This window comes from Diceros bicornis, chromosome 37 (genome assembly GCF_020826845.1).
Source record: "Diceros bicornis minor isolate mBicDic1 chromosome 37, mDicBic1.mat.cur, whole genome shotgun sequence".
In the NCBI taxonomy this organism is placed as follows: Eukaryota; Metazoa; Chordata; class Mammalia; order Perissodactyla; family Rhinocerotidae; genus Diceros; species Diceros bicornis.
This window is the reverse complement of record NC_080776.1, coordinates 1051818-1073971: the sequence shown is the minus strand read 5'-3', so window position 1 is coordinate 1073971 and position 22154 is coordinate 1051818. Positions and strand designations below refer to the sequence as shown.

Below are 22154 nucleotides of genomic sequence, written 5' to 3'. Positions count from 1 at the left end.
TACCACTTCATCTTTTGACCAACAATTCTCCCTCCACAAACGCAAGTCTGTGGCTGAAGTGCTGCCTCTTAACATGTTTAGATTAAAATCTTAATCTATTAATCTGAAATTCCAAGTATAGTAAGTGTATACGGATTTAGAGCACAATCCGTCATAGCAGTTGTTTTCTGCATTTCTTTGAACTTAATGCACTCCTCGTCAGTGGACGTGTTCAAGCAAAAGCTGAATCTCCATCTTGTCATGAACATTGTAGAACCAATTTTGGTTTTGACTGGTGTGCCGCTGGCCAATATGACTGCTAAAATGCCTTCCAACTCTAAGATTACATATCTTCATTCATTAAACAATTAATTGTTTGAAAAATGTCCCCAAAATATTAATGGGAAGGCTCTAAGTATCACAGAGAATGCACTGGAGATACAAGAAAAAATATACAGCCCTGACGCTGAAGGAGTTCACAAACCAACAACAAAAACGTAGCGTGGTGCCTGCTGTGATGCAGATGAGGACAGGATGCTGCAGAGGCAGGTGGACAGCTCCTACCACACTGGGAAGTCACTGAGTACTTGCTGGAGGAGGTAACACCTGAGCTGAGTTTAAAGGACAAGTAGGAGTGAGCCAAAGAAAGGAGGGGAAATTTTGTAGGAAGAAAGAGCCTGGATGACCACATCCTATGTTATATTTGACTTGGAGCGGTCAATACCTTCCAGGAAGATACCATAATGAGTATTCTTCTGGCATCCCAAAACTCCAGTTTTCATTCTGTGTTAGACGTTCCTCCCAGTTTGGTCTATCTTCCTCAGGAGGCTGTGAGCTCTTGGAGGGAGAGCTGTGTGCACCTCTGCACCTCCAGCACCTGGCACAGAGTAGGCTCAACAACAAATGTCTCCTGAGTGAATGAGTGAGGAACGTGTAAAGCACAGGATTGTTCACTATGGTCCAGAAGTGAAGGGTGAGACGGGGAAAGGAGGCTGACAGGCAGGCAATGGTGGAATCGTCCAGGGGGGCAGGAAGCCATGCCTAGACTGTCCTGAGGGCCATGGGGCACCCATGACAGATGTGAGAGAAGGGAATGGCATAACCAAGTGTATTTTTGAGGATGATTGATCCAGAAATAGTATTAAAAGTAAACTGGAAGGAGGCATGACTAAATATAGAAGCATCTCTTAGAGAGACTCTCTCTAGGAAGGGAGCACGTAGACCTGGACTATGGTAGTGTGATTGTGATTGAAATGAGAGGCTATGTTCTATGTCCAAAAACTTAATTAAAAAAAACAAAATCTAACCTTCTTCTTTTAACAGATTGCCTAATAAGTTAAAATTTCTCTATTTTATCTATATTTCTATCATCTACCTACTTACAGACTTTACTATCCATCTGTTTGCTGTGAGAAAGAGGACGATAAAGTATCACGTTTTGTACTATTCTGACAGGTATTTACTTTATTATTTTCCTGAGTTCAGCGTGTGGTCCAGTCACATCCCATGTTCTGAAGAGTTCCTTTTCATTAAACTACACAGTGTTAGAGAATACTGATTAATTTCTGATGAACAATGTAAGATGGAATTCTTTTGTTTGGTTTTGTCCAGCACCAGCCCCATGAGGTTCTTTTAGATGCCACCTTTTCTTTTTTTGAGACGTGACAGCAGTTTACAGAGACACATGAGCCTAGTCAGATCTGCACTCATCTGATGAGACGTTGAAGGAAGTGGAGAACGTTGAGAAAAAGAGAGAAAGCCTAAATGGCTGGAGAACTGGACTTAACAAGCATGCACTGAGCCTTTGCTTAATTTTCAGATGGTTATCAATCAGCAATTTATTTATTATGCTTTCTAGAACCTTATTCAATAAACATTTATTAAATACCAGCTTTATACGAAGGATTCTGTTAGGCACTAGGAATACATGATGACTAAGACATGGATTCTGCCCACAGCTCACACTATACTGAGTAGGGCAGATGTGTTTGAAAAATATATGTTGCAAGATAACACAGTAAAAGCAAAATAAAGGACACCACAGGTGCTACATGAACATAAATCTTCTGAGTCACAGATTTTAAAAAAATGGATGGATGCAAAATATTTGTATTACATGCATTTTTAAATATGCCAAACTACAACAGAGAGTCCAAAATCTAGTTAATTATATGAAATGCTAATTTTCTTCTAGAGAAAGGTGAAATATGAGTCATATAAAAGTAAAGTATGAGTCATATACAGGGGATCACTTTCTTTTTTCACTCTTTTTTCTGTTTTTGAATTTAGGGCAGGCTGTGTTCTATGTTGTGCTGTGCCACTGCTGGCTGTAATTGTGACTCAGGGGAATTCTGAGTTAAGTTGAAAGTAGCCTTGTTCACTCTATCAGTTGAGTTGGGCCAAAAAAGAAGCACACAGAATCCTTACCATTTGGAATTCTCTCAGAACTGTGGTCTGATCCAATTCGGTCAGTCTTCATACACTGTTTGACTCATCTCTTTGAGCAGACATATCTTTGTGTGCCCTGGAGTGCACTCTAGAAATCAGGTCAATTTTTACGGCTTGCTACTTGTATTCTGCTAAAGTTCTGGGGTGATATGATGTGACATAAATTTCTTAAGTCCTCCAGGCCTAAAATATATGTAATTAGTCTATGTTTATGAGATGGTAAAAAATTGAGCTAGAAAAAATATACAAGCAAACAAATATGTATCATGATTGATTTTTCTACAAAGACAAATCTTCCAGTCTTATATGTGGAAGTCTTACTGTAAGCATAGGCTTGGAGGTGGCAATATTCTATGGTGGGCCCTAAGGTAAAACATTTTGATATAAAAATAGACCCATCGTAGGCAAGTCAGGCAAACGGGACCTGGCCAAAAGCAAGTAAGAACATGATTTGAAACGTAAAAAATGTTAAATCAATTTTAAAATAAAACACATTTCTAGGAAAGTCAAAAAAATTTTGAGGAGGCATATTAATTTTTTAAATATATTCATTTTGTAATGCTTACTTTTTATTAAACCCAATACACTTTAACACTTTATCATAACCATTGTGTTGATAAAGGATAGGAACTTGATGCTTCTTTAATGGCAGTAGGAGAAGGGGAGAGAAGGTGACAGAAGAGGCTGATGAGAAATCTCTGGGCAGGTTAGAGGTGTTACAGGTGATAACAGCCCTGAAAAGCAGAGAGAAAGGGCCGCTCCTCGCCTTCCTGGGATTCCAGACGGGCCGGCAAGAGGAACGCGGCAGCTTACCTGCTTCTTTCAGGTAGGTTCTGTCTGTGCTTTTGTTTGGCACTCTGTGGTTTTCAGGTTTTTAAACTATAAATCCAAGAATTCACCTTAAAGTTCTTATAGAAGTAGGAAAATATAGAGAATCTTCCTATCTCCGCCACTGTTAATCTCTAAAACATTTTTTGAGATTCTTTCCAATTCCACGCTGAAGAACTTGAGTAGCAAAGTCAATCTATAGACAAAGAAATGGCTTCTCAACAACAGACAAGCACACGGACTATTTCTACGTGGTCTTCTCTTTAAAACAAAGAAAAGATTACAAATCTACTTAATAAGGTTTCTCAAAACCCTCAGACTTTGATAATTACAATGAGAAATGTTTTTCTTATTCTCTCTAAAAGCCTATAAAGAAAGTGATGGAGATATGACATCAGATTAGAGGACATGGGTGATGGGACTTTCAGAGCACGGCTCATAGGTCTCCACTTGGCCAAACCAAGTACCAGTAGCTTACTCATCTCCAATAGGGCCAGTCCTCTTGATACCAGACGCGACTACTGAAGTAGGTGGAAAAAGCAATATCTTCACCCAATGAAGTATGGAACCAAAAGAATTTGCTTATTTAATTTTTTTCAAAATCTTTTATTTTAGCTCAACTAGGAGGTCAACCAAGGGGAAAAAATTCTCCAAATTTAGGTTAGAAAGTTCAGAGTTAAGCTATGTAAAACATGTGAACTCCAGATGGGATCAGGAAACTCAGTGATCTAAGAATGCTCTAGAAAACTGCTTCTCTCCAAGAAAATGGCCAAAACAACTGTCATGTAACTTCACGTGAGATCCGTATTTTCAGTGGGTATTTTGGTTGAGAACTTCCAAGCAGCAAGATTTACTTTCATCTTTCTTACCTTTTTCTCTCTGTTTTATTTAAAAAACAAATTAGAATAAAATATCAAAACCAAAACTATATTCCACGTCTGGCATTTTAATCATAGAGGCAAAGGGAAACAGACATTTCAGTTAAACATAAATATTTTCTCGGTAAACTCAGGATATGCAAATTATAATGCATAGTTGTATCTCCTCTGATGCACCATAGACCTTAAATGTAAAGGAAACCAAAATTTCTTAGGAAAGAATAAAAGTCTCTTCAGGAATAAGTTATAAATACGACAGAGACTACTTCCTTATCCTTAACTAAAATTTTTAAAAAGTGAGGCAAGAGCCTTACGCATGAACAGTAGAAGAAAGAAATATGAGATTAGAAAATTCTCTTTTCTGATGGTGACATTTAACAAGATATTGAACACCTATGATGTCACAGGCATGGTTCTAGACGCTGAGGATATGCAAATACTAGCAAGACTCAAGTCTTGGTCTGAAGGAGGTATTGAGAGATACCAACACGTCAACATACAGTTAGAGGACAATGTGATAAATGCTTTAATAGACGTAAAAAGGGATTCTATGGAAATTCCTAAGAAATCAGAAAAGCCATGGGAGATGAGAATAGCAAAACTTGCTTTCAATCTTGAAGGGCATTCATGATGGACAAGGGCATAATTCTACACACACACAACAGCAACACAAAGATATGGGGGCATGAGAGAAGTGGAAACAACTAGAAAACATCTAGGATGTTTCCAAATGCCAGAAACAAGAGTAGTGGAAAAACGCCGCACAGAGGCAGGTGTCCAGATAATGAAGTATCTTGTCTGTCAGGTGGGGTAGTATAAATTTTATCACTGCTAATGGCAGACCACTGAGAAAGTTTAAGCAGATGAAGGATAAGATGAGCCAGAGAAAGGGGTATAGAAGGTTATGACCAGAAACAGGAAAAGTAGATAGGTGGTCAATAATGCAAGAATCAATGAGAGATCATATAAGAGTTTGAATTAAGGTAGTAGTAGTGGGATTGGAGATGGGGGGAAGATAAAAGATATTTATTTTGAGACACAGGGAGGTCTCTCAGTGTGCCACAGGTCACACAAAATTCCTATTCTCAGGACAGTTACATTTTAATGAGGTAATCACACAGTAACCAAACAACTAATTAAAACACAAAATTTAATATTTAATATGAGAATATTAATTTTATATTAAATATCTCATTTTTAATATTGTTAATATAAAATAAAAAATGAGAAAAAGATAGCAAGGTAAGAGGAAGGCACTGTTTTTGATAGGGTGGTCAGGGAAGCATCTCCAAGGAGGGGAGTGTGGAGGAGAGACTCAAATGATGTGGAGGACGCAAGCTGTGCAAAGAACCGGGGTAAGGATGCTCCAGGAAGGGGCAGTGCTGTCAGTATAGAGGCGCTGAGGTGGGAATGAGTTTGAGACTGACTTGGAGTAAGATACAAGAACAGTGCTATGAGAGCTAAGCAGAGCCAGGTCATGTGGGATCCTATAGAACTTGGTGAAGAGTTTGCATTTATTTCTAAGTATGATGGGAAGGGCGGGAAGGGGAGATACTGGTCAAAGGGCAGACATTTCCAGTTATAAGACCAATAAGTTCTGGGGATCCAATCTACAGCAGGGTGATTACAGTTAGTAAAAATGTATTATATACTCGAAAATTGCTAACAGAGTAGATCTTAAATGTTTTCACCACAAAAAAGAAATGGTAATCATATAGCATGATGGAAGTGTTACCTCATGCTACAGTGGTAATCATTTTCCAATATATAAGAGTATCAAATCAACACGTCGTACACCTTAAACTTACACAATGCTGTATGTCAGTTATGTCTCAATAAAGCTGGGAAAAAAAAAGTATGAAAAGAAATCCTTGCAGTATTATGAGCAGGGTGGTTATAGCTGTTTAAAACCATATGGCTGCTGTGTGGAAAACAGGGCACAGCGGGGCAAAGAGTGGAAACATGGCCCAGGGCAGAGTCTACTGCAGTCCTCAGCCGAGACACAATGACGCTCTGATCACCTGGGTGCTAAGAGGATGAGAAGCCCGTAGCTTCTGGATGCCAGAAGCAGTAGATGCAAGAGAGGCTTGTCATGACTCAAATCATTGTGAAAAACAAAAGTCAGAAGGGTTTTCTATGTATTTTCTATGTCCAAATAATATAAACTATGCAATATAGTTACTCAGCTCTGCAATGAGAAAATTATATAAAATCACATAAACACTACACATCAGTATGCTACTTCCCTACAGAGCTGCATTGAAGAATTTCCCTTCATTGAAGAATTTTGCAGCGTATATTTAAATGATCCATAGACATATGTGTGTACAGGTAGATTATATATGAGTGTGCATGTATATTAATATTACATTATCTTATATTACTATATTTTTTAATTTCTCTTGCTTTTAGAACAAAGTTTACTCTAGAATTCCTAGGTTCCAAAAACAAGACCCACTCCAGTAGTAAACGTATGCCAAAAGGGAATACACAGGCCCAGAACAAAAGCCTTACACACTGCTTCCCAGTAGCAGGAACCTTCTAGTACCACAGCAGCCTGTCTTGGAAAAAGCCCTTTTGATTGTTTTGGCCCCTTGCTCTTTATTCAGGATTGATTACTACCAGATTTTTCCTGGGTCTCTGTTCATAATGGTTTTAAATGACTCAAGCTTCGGCACCCCCTCACTGAAGTATTTGCCCTAGTGAATTCTAAATTTCTCTTATAGAGACTACAGCTGTCTCAGAACCAGACTGCCTTCTGAAGTAATTCCTGTGAGCACGTGGTATGATTGCAGTCCTTGACATTCATTTAAAAAAGTGCAGGGGGTGGGTGAGAAAAGAAAAAGAGTAAAAAAATTAATCGCAAAAAATTAGCAGGTTTAAGTAAACCATCATATTTCTCAGGAAGAGAGATCTGACAGACACTCAGAAGGAATCAGCCTCCAGGTTCAGCCCTGTTGGATTTTTGCTCGTCACCCCTCATTCTTCTCACACAGGCTGATACATCAAACTGCCTTTCCTTATATACTCGTGAAAAAGGCCAGCTTTATTAGGGTTTCTTCATTTTAAAACGCTCTCTGATGCCATGAGAACTTGATTAAATTGCTACCTACTCTCACATGGAAAAGGTGTTTTAACCTTCAAAGAAAAACCAATTATCATACGCTTACCGCAATGCAGTATTTTCCCAAAAACCTGAGCGTTCTGCAATCACAGGAAACTAAAGCTCCATGATAAAACTATTTAGCAGATAAGCTGATTTTGTAGAAAGTGAATAGAATGGTTTTTATACAACACTGTGACACAATATTCTATTCATATAAAATAATCAGATGTAATGCTACCCTCATACAAACAGCAAATTTCCTACTGTCCAAATCAATAGTCCCAAGAGAACAGATACAAAATATGATGGGAAATCTATATATGATTATTTACGAGTTCATCAAAACACCAAAATTCTTTAAAAATCTTTGAAAAAGTACCCATTGTGAGTTTTTTCCTCAACATTTTACCTTTACTTGTTATTTTTCTTTAAACGGCACATACTTCCTGAGTTCAAAATGAGTTTTGACCATCAATTCATGTATTTTTATAATGAATTCCAGAAATTCATCAAAGTACAAATATTTACTTTGTTCCTCAAGGAAGCTTTCTACATCTATTAATTAATCAATTGATTTATTTAGCAAGAAGTTATTGAAGAAAACCAAGAGTGGTACTGGGCACTATGCTTTTTTTAGCCATTATCCTTTTGGACATAAGGCTTATTTCTATACGGAGGGTTTTAAAAATATCTTTTTTGCGTACTACTGTAAGAATTAACTTTGATAAATGGATGTATCTAATGCATTTACCAATTTAACATGATACTGAAATTATGATTCACAGTTCTACCTCTGTAGTATGACTGGTACCTATTCTCACCAGGGCTTGAGCTATTTGATCCAAATGTTCAAATATATTAATTCTGTAGACAGATTTTCCCTCGGTATAACAGACACTGCTAGCAGTTGGCCAAAATCTCTTCCTTCTTCGTCCTGACACATGGCAGGAGTATGTTTCCTAACCTCCCTTGGAGCTAGGTGTGTCACAGGACTCAGCTCTCACCACTGGCACGTGAGCAGAAGTGATTACGGCCACTTTGGGGTTTGGCTTACATACAACTCCCAGGTGCCCCTCCTTGGTCTTTGCCCTTTGACCAGTTGGATGGAGACAATGACCAAGTAAAGCCACAGACGGAAGGCACCTGGATCCCCAGTTGACTATGAAGAGGACAGTCTCCCAACCCAAACACCCACCCAGACTGTTAAGTGAGCAAGAAATAAAGTTATAACACATTGCTGGATCTATTTGTTTCAGTAATCAGCCAATCCTAACTCATATACTTGTTTTGAAAAAAAGTATAATGAGATTTTTTAAAAAGGATGAGACTAATAGAAGTTTAACAGGGTGAAAGGAAACAAATTTAAGTAACTATCCCCAACTTATTGCCTGCACAGCAAATCTTGACAGCAGTTGGAACAGCCGTGGGTGCTGGAGAGGGAGAGGTGAGAGAGCAGTTCCTGCTGCTCCTGGACCTGAACCACCCTCTCCATGCCCCGCTTCTTCTCTGGTATGGATGGAGCAAGGCGGCCCAGCCTTTGGGTAGTCCTCTTGTAACACCTGCTTTGTGGCCAAGGTGGAGACAGAATTTGCGATCACTTTCAGAGAATCTTAGGACAGTCTGATGTTTGCCAAGGACAAAGTGGAAGCACGGCCCTTCCTGAGATGGGAGAAGCCAGAAGCCTTTACACACAGTCTACGTCCCGTCTACCCCATCCCTCTTCGCTTCCCTCATTGTCTTCACCTTTCCTTAGAGGAATAGGTGGCCCTCATTTTTGTTAAAATTAATCTCTCTACTTGTTCTTTAACACAACTTTTCCTGCCCACTCTGGAATTTTGCTTCCTTAAATATCCCCTTGTGGTCTCATAGTGTCAGCCTCCTTCTTCCCTTACTTTCTGACACAAACATACTCTTTTTCCTATCCAAAACAAACAATCTCACATATAAAGGAAACGACAAGAAAACAACCACCCCCACCATAAAACCTGTTTTGTAAATCTGCCACCGAGACTATAGCTCATTTCTTTTTGACCTCCTTAAACCCTCATTTGTTTACCACTTACGCTTTCAATCATCATTTAGTCATTAGTTTTTGTTTTATTAACTATTTACAACAATTTAATAAATACTATTTTGTTTCAAATCCAATAACATGGTTCTGGAGGCACAAATATGAAAAAGATAAAACTTTTGCCTTTGAGGACTTCACAGAGCCAAGGAGAAGGACGGGGATGGAAATAACTACACACAAGATGATTTTTCTGTAGCCCACATACGCTTAGAAGGCTATGGAAGCCCCTGCTCCCCCAAAGGCACAATTAATACCATTTTCTGGGCTAGAGAAGAAAGTTTCACAGGACTGATGTTTGAATTGAACAGACATAGGCTCTTGCAAGTCAGAAAGGGGAAGATGGGTATTTAGGCAGGAGTCACAGAAATAGTAACATAAGAAAAACATGGAGTACAAAGAGAAATCATCGAGTTGAAGAAGCAAGAAGTAGTCTGCTCGGTCAGAATGAAGGAAAGGCAACTGAGTGAGAGAGACGAATGGAAGACCATCCAGAAATGGCTGCTTGGAGCCCTGTTTTGAAAAGTCTGTAATAAGTTTGGACCTTTATATTATAGGAAAATTGTAAGTAGGAAAAAGAAATGATCTGATGTGTATGAAAAATCATATGGTGCCAACACGCAGGAAAGTCAGGTTATAAGAGTCAGGAGAAGGCAAACTCATCAAAGGCCTCTGAAAGGTTCAGGCAAATGTACTGGAGGCCTGGGCTGAGGGAGGAAGAGTGCCCAGCCCCTGGATTATGAGGTACCTCAGTAACCATAGAACAATTTTCCCCCTTCTGCTTAAGCAGAAAGCAGATTTGACCCCTTCCCCAAACTGACTGAGACAAGGCTACTGTGGTGCAACTGGTCCACAGAGTTTTCTGAAGGCAAACACCCGGCAAGATCCGACTTCTAAGACCTCCCCCGGGAAGCCTCTCTTTTTAAGTGACCTTTACTAAGGGTCAGGAAAAGAACGAAATGCACAATAACCAGGCCTGGATCACCATTCTTTTATTCTAAGCCTCAGAAAAAATGTTCATTGGTACCAAATTCTTGTCTTTTCCTATCTCCTTTTGCCAGACTGTTAAAACACAAGACTTAATAACAGCACCCTCCTAACAAGAAGTACAGCCTCTTGCAGCAGGCGGTGCCCACCTCTGCCTACAGAATCCAGCCCAAACAATCTGCTTGGAACTGCCGAGAAATCAGCAGAATGTGCTTATGACTCAGCCTGTTAAGTAGGAGGACGTTATTGTTATTTTAACTCCTGCTGGACTATGTGGGCAACTCTCCCTCCTTACGCCTCTAGTTCACCATGAGAGAATCCCCTACAGAACCTCACCCTGGAATAGGTTCTTGCTCAGTAAGAGCCAGAAAAGTTTGGGGTCTGGGTATGAGTGCCAGCTGATAGTACAAATTAGAATAAGCTTCCATAAAGGGAACATCTGATGTCCTACATTACCAATACATTTATTTTTAGAATGTTAAATCTGCCTTTAAAGTTATTCATATAGAGTGCCACGGACCAGAGCTGAATGCTGATGAGATAGTAGTCAACACAAGTCAAGGTATTTATTTTCGGAGGGGATGGTGAAAATACCAGTTTTTCTTTCTCTTTTCCTTAACTGTTGGGGTATTGTGGTCCTACTGTTTATCCTTCTCTTGACAAATGTTCTTAACAATGTCAACACTCATCAAGCACTGCTCCTAAGGAGTATTGTAAAAATAAACCAAAAACCAATTTTCTGTTTTACAGAAAATTACCTCAAAGGTTAAACTTCACCCTTCTATGAATGATGAAAAGATATAAATCTATTCTGAAAATAAAGCAAAATATAAGCAATGTCACATTATGGCAAATCTTAATATTATTATTTAGATAAAAAATGGCATGTAATAATCAAATAAATATTTTCTGCTCATTAAATGGTTTTCTTTTATCTACCCAAATAATTTGTCCCTAATTTATCTCTGTGTTTTCGGTACTATAAATTAAGATTCAAGATTACATATCAGTAGAAAAAATTTTTGTCATAATGCTATAAAATCATGTGTCAAAAACATGCATGACAGCTCCTTAGCATTCCAGAAGCGATGGAATCTATTAAGACAAACCAAAGGAATCCTTAAAAGGGCAACCACCGTCTCTGATGTGCTTAAGGATGCTGTGTGTGTTCTACAGGAATCCTCGCATACCTATTCAGTCCTTCATCAAGCAAGGGTCCACCAAGATAGAGACCATTCTGGACACAGCTCAGACGTCACAGTCTGCCCCCAGTGAGAGGAGAGGATGTTGAGATGGTGTCAGGCAGGTAGAAGATGCCGGTTTATTTAGCACCTTGCTGGGCACAGTAGGAATATGGCCTTCATCTGACTATTGTGGGCAGCCATTGGTGGATTTTGAACAAAAGAGTCATATCAATTGATTAAAATTTATAAAAGATCACACTATGAGAACAACAGACTGTAGGAGAGCAAGACTGAGCACAGGAGGCCATTGCAGTAGGCAAGGTGAGAGAGCGGATTCCAGTGATATGGCAGAGGTCATGAGAAATGACCAGATTCTGGACAGGCATGCGCTTCTACTGTTATTATCTGCTGTGAGGCTTAAGGAGGTTAAATAATATTCCTCTAATAGGTGGTGGGGGCTGGAAACAAACCCACTGTCAGGGCTGTTAACTATACTACGATGTTAAACGTGGCTTCTGTAACACAGAGACACTGATATTAAATGACATAGTCAGACTCAAACTTCAGAGACATATATTATCTTTACATTTAGAATTACATGCATTAGATTTGAAATATTCGATTCTAAATTTTACAGAATAATTAGTAATGTCAGTAAACGATTGTAAAGATTTTGTCATTTACAAAGCACTTTCACTCCTACTGTCCCATTAATATAACCTAACTGGCATGGTTAGGTGACCTCAAAGGTAATTACCTGGTCAACAATGTTAAGACAGCAAAAGAGAGATATGGAATTAAGTAGTCACATGATGGTTCACTGAGGAGTCTCTGCCCTTCCTCATAGCCTGTTTTCTCAGTCTGGGTAGATAATGTGTCTTCCTTGATTTTCCAACATCAGCCACCTCAACTCACATAAAACGATCCCAATAAACATTGGTGGAATAAACAAAACTGCTATTTATGTGTCAAACAGTTAGGTTTTCCCAATTGTTTTTTCTGGTAGGCAGTATAGTTTTGGAGTCTGAGAGAGATGCGTTTGAATCCAGTCTCTGCAGTCACTGTGTGATCTTGAGAAGTTACCTGACGTGTATGGGCCTCGATTTCACCATCTGCAGAATTGCACTTCTGACCTGCGAGGCTTACACAAAGTCTCATATTCAGTCATATTTGCCCAGGAAAGGTGAGTTTCTCTCTTCTTTCTCCCCTGACTTTGCCAGAGTAGTAATTTACTCCCTTCAGAAAATAAAACAATTATGAAAGATTCTTTGTCTATAAATCTTACTACTGTATGTTGACATTTCCTTTACCATAAACAAATTCTGGAATTAACTATAGTGTTAGAGAAAATTAGGAAGAAAATCTTTTTTTTTTTAAGAGTTTCTCTCATGATTTTTGAAGGGAACACAAGCAATTAACATGGGCCAAACAAGAGTGTTTTTCTTTTAAGTATCAAATTTCAAAGGTAGTATTTACACTGTATTTGGGAATAGTCAGTATTTCATCTATGGGGAAATAAAACAGATTTCAATTATTGTGTTAGGGCAAAAGCAGTAAAAATCATGAGTCCCATGAGTTCGCAAGATCCTTACAGCCACCAAAAAAATGCTTTCCTAATAGGAAAAAAGGAAACATAAACTGAATGGGCATGATATCGACCACATATTAATAACTTTGGATTTCTTATACACAAATCCCAAGATGCGTTGAAAGAGATGAATAAATGAAAAACAAGAAGATATGTGGAGATATGAGGGAGCCATTTGTTTTTTTTTTTTTTTTGTGAGGAAGATCAGCCCTGAGCTAACATCCATGCCAATCCTCCTCTTTTTGCTGAGGAAGACCAGCTCTGAGCTAACATCTATTGCCAATCCTCCTCCTTTTTTTTCCCCAAAGCCCCAGTAGATAGTTGTATGTCATAGTTGCACATCCTTCTGGTTGCTGTTTGTGGGACGCGGCCTCAGCATGACCGGAGAAGCGGTGGTCGGTGTGCGCCCGGGATCCGAACGCGGGCAGCCAGTAGCAGAGCACACGCACTTAACCGCTAAGCCACGGGGCCGGCCCAGAAGCCATTTGGTTTAAAACTAATTCATCTGACCTTGTTTTTCCAGAAACGCCTGATGAGGCCTATTGAGCATGCATTGTGCACCTACCTTAAACATTTACTGTGTCCCAAAGCTGAGAACTATGCCCTTAAAAATAGGGATGTTGCCTCCCCCATATCAGCATTTCTTTATAGATAAGCATTTCTTCCCCAAAACTACGGATTAGTTACTGACCTGCTGTGCTCACTTTGTGACCACCAACCTGCTGTACTAGCAAAGAGTCTCATGACTGTAGTAAAAGGGACACTCCTGTCATATTTGATATATGTTCCTTGTTCCAAGATGGTATAGAACTAGGCTATACACCCCACTTCTTTGGAGAGCTTCCTTCCTTGGTGGAAGCATTCTCCCGGGCTACAGTCCTCAAAACTGGCTCCTATAATAAACTCACTCCAATTTTGATTTATAGATTGTTATTGATTATTTGCATCAACAAAAGCCATGCTTATACCATTTTAGCATTAAATCTTCAAAACGCTAAAAGTTATTTAGAAGTAATAATTAACAATACTAAGCACCAGATGACTGAAACACTAAAATGAGTCAACTTTATGGCAGTTAGAATGAGCCAACTGGATCTTCACGTATCAATATGGACGAATCTCTAAATAGAATGTTGAGTGAAGGCAAGCTGCAGGAGAATATGCACGGTATGAGACCATCTATGTAAACTTCTAAAATGTAAATAATTATAGGGCATATTGTTTCATACACATGTCATTAAAGTATTAGAACATGCACGGGAGGGTTTATCATCTTCAGGATTGTGACACCTTTTGGAAAGAAAGGAAAGGGAGAAGAGGGAGCTTTTGCTCTCTCTGTGATGGTTTATTGTTTAGAAGAGATTTGAACAAAGCTGAATGTCAGCATTTTTTTAATACATGTGGCTGATACTTGGGTATTTGTTATAATATTTTCTGTATTTTGCTTTTAAAATTTTCTTTTTTTTAATAAATGTTCTTGACAAGAAATAAAATAATAGAGAAATAATGAAAACAGTAAAGTGAATATTGCTGGGGCCAATTTAAGATGGTATATACAGTGCTTCTAACAAAAAGAAATGAAATTAAAATGCATTCCTCATTTCCTAGAATAAGAAATCATTCATTTGAAATCTTTCTGTAATATTATTCTGCTTTTATCAGAGGAACCTTAGGTTTAAAGAAATATGTTAAATAAAGGAAAACATTGTTTCTGCTTGTAAACTGAGCTCAAGTGCATACATCCCTTTATTTACTCATGCAGCAACGGTACAGGTAACAAGCACAAACATAAAATGACAGTTTGCCTGATACGGCCCTTTCAGTCAATGCATGACATTTTTTTTCTTCCATAAATTCAGATAGAACCAACTCAAAACACAGGAGAATCTGACTGCTAGACATTTCTACACAACGTGAAACCGCTCTCACAAGAACAGCCGAAGCTGGTGTTCTTCCACCAGCAGCTGGGACCTGGCGCACACCCTCGGCTGAACTACACCGACTGCCTCCTCTCCCTCTGCCTCACGCCTCTGATCTGGAAGATGGGCGAGATCTCCACATCTACCCCCAGGGCTGCTGTAAGGAACAAATGGTTTAGTTTACGCAAAGCCAGTCGTGTAGGACCACATTTGGCACGAGGTAACATTAGTGGTGTTGCTCACCACAACAGGAGAGACAGGCTTAGCTCAGCCCTGGCTGCAGAGAAAGATCATTTCATTCTTTTGCTATCAAATCACTCCAAACATTAGGAAGTGCTATTTTAATCATTCTAAACCTATCAGCTCTAGAATTCATATGTGCGTTTCTCCCTTATCAAAATGAATTGATAAAAGAGCTTTTAAAACATGGTTAGGAAAGAGTTATTTTTCACAATGGTGGGTAACTTTTACTGTAGAGAGGGGAGGGTCTTACCTATTCAAGGAAGTGGTAAAATGGTACAGTTTGTTATGTTGTGTTCTCAAAGGGTTGATAATATGACCTGGCTTCTTTCTGTAAAAAAAAGAATTTAGGAAATGAATAATTTAGTCTCTGATCCACATATATCAATTACGCCATGTAGCTCAGTACAAATTCAGCTCGTGGCTTTTTCTTCTTATATTGCGTAACCATGAGATGGACTTCAGGATGGTTCTTCCCAGTGACACCCCATGAGCATGTGCAGCCCGGGAGGCACTATTTCAGGTGTCTGGAATAGGGCACTGACAATGCTAACTGTTGCAGACTTGTTCTCACCTTTTAGCTTTACTCCGGTGAAGCTTCGTAAGTATAATATCCAAGGGAAAAATAAAATTTTAAATTGTTTCTGGCTAATAAATAGCCAGCAACTGTATTCTCCCCCAAGAGAATATATTCACTCTGGTAAACCATTAATTATATTCAGTAAGCTTTAAGGACTGGGCCTCTAGCCCAGCCTGCATTGATTCTCTCCAGCACAGACTGGAGAGGAATTTTTTAACAACACATTAACTTTTCTCCGTAGAGTACTAAACTTATTTTGACATTCAGAATCCTAAAAGTGAATCTGGATTAGCACTTCTGCTTAGAAATTCCACTAGAACAGCACAGAATACTTCTTACTGAAGCAGTATCTAGAAGTAAACACAATTACTAGAAGTCGCTAGGCTTGTTTTGTACCTTATACGCCATTCAGGTGTAATCCTCCTCCTCTATAGGGAAGACTACAAAGGGCGCACAATGCATAAGCAAGTCCTTAAATGCAAGGGCAGAGCTGAGGCCCATTTCGAAGTCCTGCTCTCTTACCACAGGTGTCTAAACCTATGCATCTCCGTGTGCTTTTGCCAGGGCCTGAGTGACGGGTGTGGACTCCATTGTATATCCTCAAGGAAGGTGTAGCTTTACAAGAAGGAGCCCTAAGACTCAAACGGTGATAGCTATTAAGTCTTCTTTAAGAGCCAGTAGGAAATGGAAACTTGGAAAGACAAGAAGCAGGAGGCTCAGCTCCCTTCCAGGACCCTTCCAATAACCACGTGTGTCTGAATGTGAACAGACAAGGGTTGCACTCAAAAGCAACGGGAACAGGTCTCATGTCAAGTGCTTTTACACGTTTTAGTTCATTTGACCTGTGAGCCTTCACAAAAAACGTGCAGTAGCAGATAAGTCTATTAATGCATATTCAGGTTAGAAAGGCTGAATAATTTTTAAAAGTTAAGAAAATTCTGTAGGCAAGAAGAAACACAGTAGAATTCTGCACTCCCTCAAATAATCTGATACTTATCTTAGGAAGAAAAGTTTTGATCACCCAGACCTCTGAACACAGCTTTTATTCCCTTTAGTCCAGCTCAGTGGTTCTCAAATGTGAGATCTACCCAACATTATTATACAGAGCTCTATACACAATAACTTAGGACTATTGAAAGAATTTTTAAAGGTAGTTTTGATTAAAAGCAAATTCGGTAGGTCGGTTGTAGAACAAAAATAAAATGGTAGACCAGCTCTGGACCTTCTCTGATAGAAAGAGTCTTTGGGTATTTAACAAATGAATGCTGAATAAAATATCATGATTTATTTCCTCTTCGAATTCCTTAAGGTGCCTATTTTTTGTACTCAATTTTCATGATTTTCAAGTACACATGCACATGTGTATAAGGGTGCAAGTACACATTACAGATGTGTGCATGTATCTTTCAGTTGAGTAAAAATAAGGCAAAAGAAAAAAGGAATTCTACAGAACAGGAATAAGCAAACTATAGTCCATGGACCAGATCCATCCTGCTGCTGCCTGTTTTTCTAAATACCGCGTTACTCGCACACAGCCTCGTCCATTCACTTCCGAGATGTCTGTGGCTGCACTCACGCTACACGGCCGGAGCTGAGTAGTTGTAACAGAGGCTGTGACAGAGACTGTAGGGCCTTTTCTATATTTACATGTGACCCAAAATATTTACTATCTGGCCCTTTACAGAAAACGTTTGCCAACAGCTATTATCAAAGAACAAGTTCATCATTTGAGCTACACTAAAAACAATATCTAAAAAATAACATCGTGTTTTTTAGTCTTTGTAAAAATTTACACTATAGTTATATATAAATGAAAGTGAAATTCCAGCCCTAAACACGTAAAAGCTAATTTCATTCCAACAGAATTTGGCGATTATTGGGCAAAGGATGAGATGACGATTAGAAAATTAAGGGTACCCAGTACCTATTACTCATAAAAATAATGCCCTATTTACCCATCATCCTGATTTTTGTGTTTTTTTGTTTGTTAGAAAATTAAAATGACTATCTTTTTTCTAGACTTTATTTTATGAGAAAGAGATAAATGCCATCTGGGATTCATTTTCAAAAAGCAACTTGTGGCCTACTCCGTAAGGCACATAAAATTTAATAGTTATTTTAAATTAACACAGTGCAGTCAGAAGGGATAATTTTTATTCCATATGAAAAGGATTAAATCACTTTAACACAGTTTTTGTTAAGAATGTTATTTGGCACAGCTTTAGCATTTGATACATTATACAGAGTGGCTGCAACATACCTAAAATAACATTAGCGAACATTTACACGGCATTTACTACATGCCACTCAAGGTTCCAAGGACTTCATATATAGTAATTCATTTATTCCTCACTATCACCCTCTAAGATAGGCAACTGTTATTATCCCCAATTCACAGATGAGAAAACCGAGGCCAAGAGATCCTAAGTGCCCTTCCCAGCCTGACACAGTCAGGAAGTGGCCAAGCCTTTCAGCCACATGCCAACTCTATAGACCCTGAGAGCTGGTTTTAGGTCTTCAACTCTGGTTAAAGACCATTTCAAGCAGAAGGCTTTGTGGATCCTCTGAGAAGTGGTATTTCATCGATGGCAACCTCCAATTTACTAGAAATACTTACTCAGCACATATACTATCCAGCATACTCAGCTTCTTGAACAAATTGAAATTTACTCAGCTGCAGTTCTGCCTCTGTTCTCTACTCCATTATTTCTATCGGATTTGCTTGTGCGCTTTCCAGAACCTCTTAGAGCTGGGTCTGAACACTGTTGAGAATCATGACTGATGACACCGGAAAACTCAAATACAGTCAAACAACTACATATACATACATAAATGTATATATATAAATGTATATATATAAGGGCTAGCCTACACATAATAGAGAATAGGATGTATGTTGGCATCACAAAGTAAGTTGAGTAAATCATTTAATGAGAGGAACCCAAAATAGACACTGTTTAGCCATAAACAAAATCAGCTTTTATCAGCTGATTACTCAGATAAATAGGATGTGCATAGAATGCACTTAGGCTGCAATAATACATGTTTGGCTGCTGACATATTTATGTGTAAGTTATGTGACACCTATAGTGTTGAAGTTACAGTGATAACTTCATGCAGAGTTTTAGAATCTCATGAGGAAAATATTGCCAAAGTGTGGATTTCTCAACTGATGTAAGAACCCATGTTTCATTCAGCAACAAAGTCAAGAAAAAATATTCCCTGGATTATGAGGCCAGGATATACTTTTCATTAATCTCTGAAACACATTCTAGTATAAGTATCATTTAGTCATTGTTCATGTTTTGATAGCCTTTGTCAGAGAAGTTGACCTCTGAGATGGTTGAAGTTGCTGGAATCCTGAAAAGTGTTTCTGAAGGCTAAACTTAACCTCACTGGCTAGCATTAGCCTCCTCAGTTAGCCCTCAAATAAACAATAACAACATGTTCTCCACCTCCTCCATCAACCTGCTCTAGGAGATTTTGAACTGTTCATGTAATTCAGTGCACTTTCCAGGATTACAAGGTTTCAACTGCTGAGGACTGAACTGCCAATAGTGTTGGGAAAATACCCACTATCCCAGCAGCCTTTCCACAGGAGAGCAGCTGCCAACATAACATCATCCCGTTTAACTGCCACTAAACCCCTCCTATGCCTCCCAGGTTCAGAAACAGCTCATTATCACTACTGATCTGTGAGCGGCCAGAAGTCACAGAGAGCCAACATCACTGACGGCTGAATAGATCAGAGAAAGATATTCCTTCCCAGGGGCTTTTGAAAAAATTCTTTTTAGGAGAACATTATGTTTCCTGTAAAGGAAACATATTTTAAAACATACACTTAAAAGAATTAAGGACAGTTAACAAAAGCCTATTCAAAACATATTATCTCCAGTTGACTAGAGAATCTAAGTAAGGTAGACAGTAAGAATTTTCCCCTTTCTTTCTCAAAACTGCTACTCCAGGCTATTGCCAAGCACTAGCAGACTGGGTTAAGCTGACCTAGTAGAAATTATCTAGTCTTGTCAAAAGCATCTCAACATAATTCAAGTAAAAATAGGATGCGAATAGGTGAAGGATGAAGGACTGGATTCATCAGAAAAGTCAGACTTAGGTCTCAGAGTCTTTACATAATCAAGGTTTCTATCCTGTTCATACAAATCCTGACGTGAGACGTTAGCTCTCCAGGCCACCTTTGCCCCACGCAGTGACCCAGCGACCTGGATCCATTCTTCTTGTGGCTTAACTCAGGCCTCCAGATTTCTGCAGCAGGGAGGAAGACACCGGAGGGCTGTGCATTGGCTCTGAAATGCTTTACCGTGGAAATGATACACATCACTTCCTCTCCTGGCCCACTGGATTGAACTAACCACATGGCTCGGCTTAAAGCCAAGGGGTTGAGAAACGTGGAGGATCAGTGGACATCTGGTGAGCAGTAAAAATCTCCACTGCAGCAGTGAAATAGACATGACCAGAAGACCAACAGTTACTGTAGGGTCGCGTTTCGATTCCTTCCTTGTTGAAAAGGGTTGAAAAGAAATAATGCTTGGTGGTATCAGCTAAAAACTTATTTTCCTAAATTGGGAACACACGCTGACTCTGTTGAACATAGATAAATATAAATGAATGTTTCATTTTATAAATAAAATATGAACTGGCACTACAATCCAGAGAGCCCTGGGCAGCAGGGGCCACACACGTCAGTGTTTTCATTTATATATTACACTGCCGTCTTCTGCTCAGAATCAGAATATATTTGAAGAAATCACACTTCTTTGCCTGACAGAAAGCCATCTGTTCATTTGTTTCTAATTTCCATGCAAATACTAGCCATTTTTAAAACGGCAGAATAAGTAACTGCAGATCCGCAGGATCATGTGGTACAAGGAGAAGAAACGGGGGGGAGGCAGCGAGGACAGAGTGAGGCTACCACAGAACTCACCTGCCAGGAGGCCTCTTACTGAGCTCACTAGCAGGTTCAAAACTCTCCCGTCAGTGATAAACACTAAAGTTCCAGTCCTCAAGGTCTTCTGCACCACGACAACCCTCTACTTCGTCAACTTTATCCCCAACTTCCTAGCATCACACACCCTCACATCTCCTCAGACTAGTTCCTTGGTGGATCTATTAATTGCCCTTCTCATCCCAGCTTCTTAGTTTTCTTCTCACCTTCTGCAAAGTCCTCTTCTCTCTCTTTTTCTTCTCTTCCTCTCTGTCTACCCACTCCCTTCCTTCCCTCCTCTAGGTCTGTCAACTCCTCCTTGAACGGAAGCTCTCTTCTCAGTGAATCCTCCCCAGTGGCCTCCAGGAACGTCTCTGTCTGTTGCCGTACAGTTCTTGTTTCTATCACTCACCCGGCGTTCTTATGAATTCCTTGTGTTGTTAATGAAGGCTCCTTGAAATGGAAAGAAATTCATATCCCCACCCTTTTCTCTGCTTTATTGCAATCCTAGAAGCCGTCGGTTTCTGCCAAATACATGAATTCTTTTTTTCACAGTATTTTGAATTCAAAATGAACACCAACAGACAAAAATATTAACAATATGAGAGTATACAATGCCCTTCAAGTCAGGTTGCTATACCATCAAATCATCTCAAGAGGGATTAGCAGTTCACCCTCCTACCACTACCTATTTCCCTGCACCTCCAGCAGCACCCTGTGCTATCTGTCTCATGCCTGCCCCACCCCACCCCAGCTCTTCTGTAAGCTCTGGAACATCTGGGGCCATTTTCTTTTGCATTGGCTACCATATCCCCTGTCTGCTATCAAGGACTTGCTCAACAACTACTCATCAAAGGAATGAAAAATTGAGGTATGCACTGCAGAAAATGGAAAGGCGTGCTATGCTTTAATTTTGTGTATATGAACTCCTCTGTTCCAACCAATGAAATCTCCTTATTTCCCTGGCTTGCAGTTTCCCTGATTTGAAAGTGGGTGATTAGTCAAGGGTAAATGAATGAAAGAATGATAACAAGTTTATTTCCCTAACCATTCTGACTAGAATTTGATGAAGTTAGATCTCTGAAACAAAAACAACACAAACCTGGGAGATGGAAGCTTCGTTGGAATCCTGGCCTATCACCTACTGGCTATGGAATACTCAGAGGACCTTCTAACTCTGGGGATCCTCAGTGTTATCAGTAACATGGAGATTATTAATGAGATTTCCCTTATAGAGTCGCTGCAAAACTTAAATAAAATCATCTGTAGAAAAATGCTTTGACAATCGTGGAAAATTGCGAGGTGTCAACATCAGTCTTCCAATAGTGTTTCCTCACCACTTAGCACTACTGCAGACCCTTGAGAAGAGACGAGGAGTTAACTGGAGCAGAGTTCATGCTAACACAT

General features: G+C 39.3%; 1 protein-coding gene across 31 annotated transcripts in view; it reads right to left on the bottom strand.

Annotated features, from left to right (window-relative positions):
* MAP2 (microtubule associated protein 2) overlaps window positions 1-22154 on the bottom strand; it is a 284984-nt gene that overhangs the window by 92177 nt on the left and 170653 nt on the right. For 30 of the 31 annotated variants that reach the window (XM_058532876.1, XM_058532885.1, XM_058532884.1 and 27 more), the window contains exon 4: window positions 15479-15556. The exons of the other annotated variant lie outside the window; for it this stretch is intronic. The gene's annotated coding sequence lies outside the window, so the exon portion shown is untranslated. The remainder of the gene's footprint in view (window positions 1-15478; window positions 15557-22154) is intronic. 31 annotated transcript variants of the gene reach the window in all.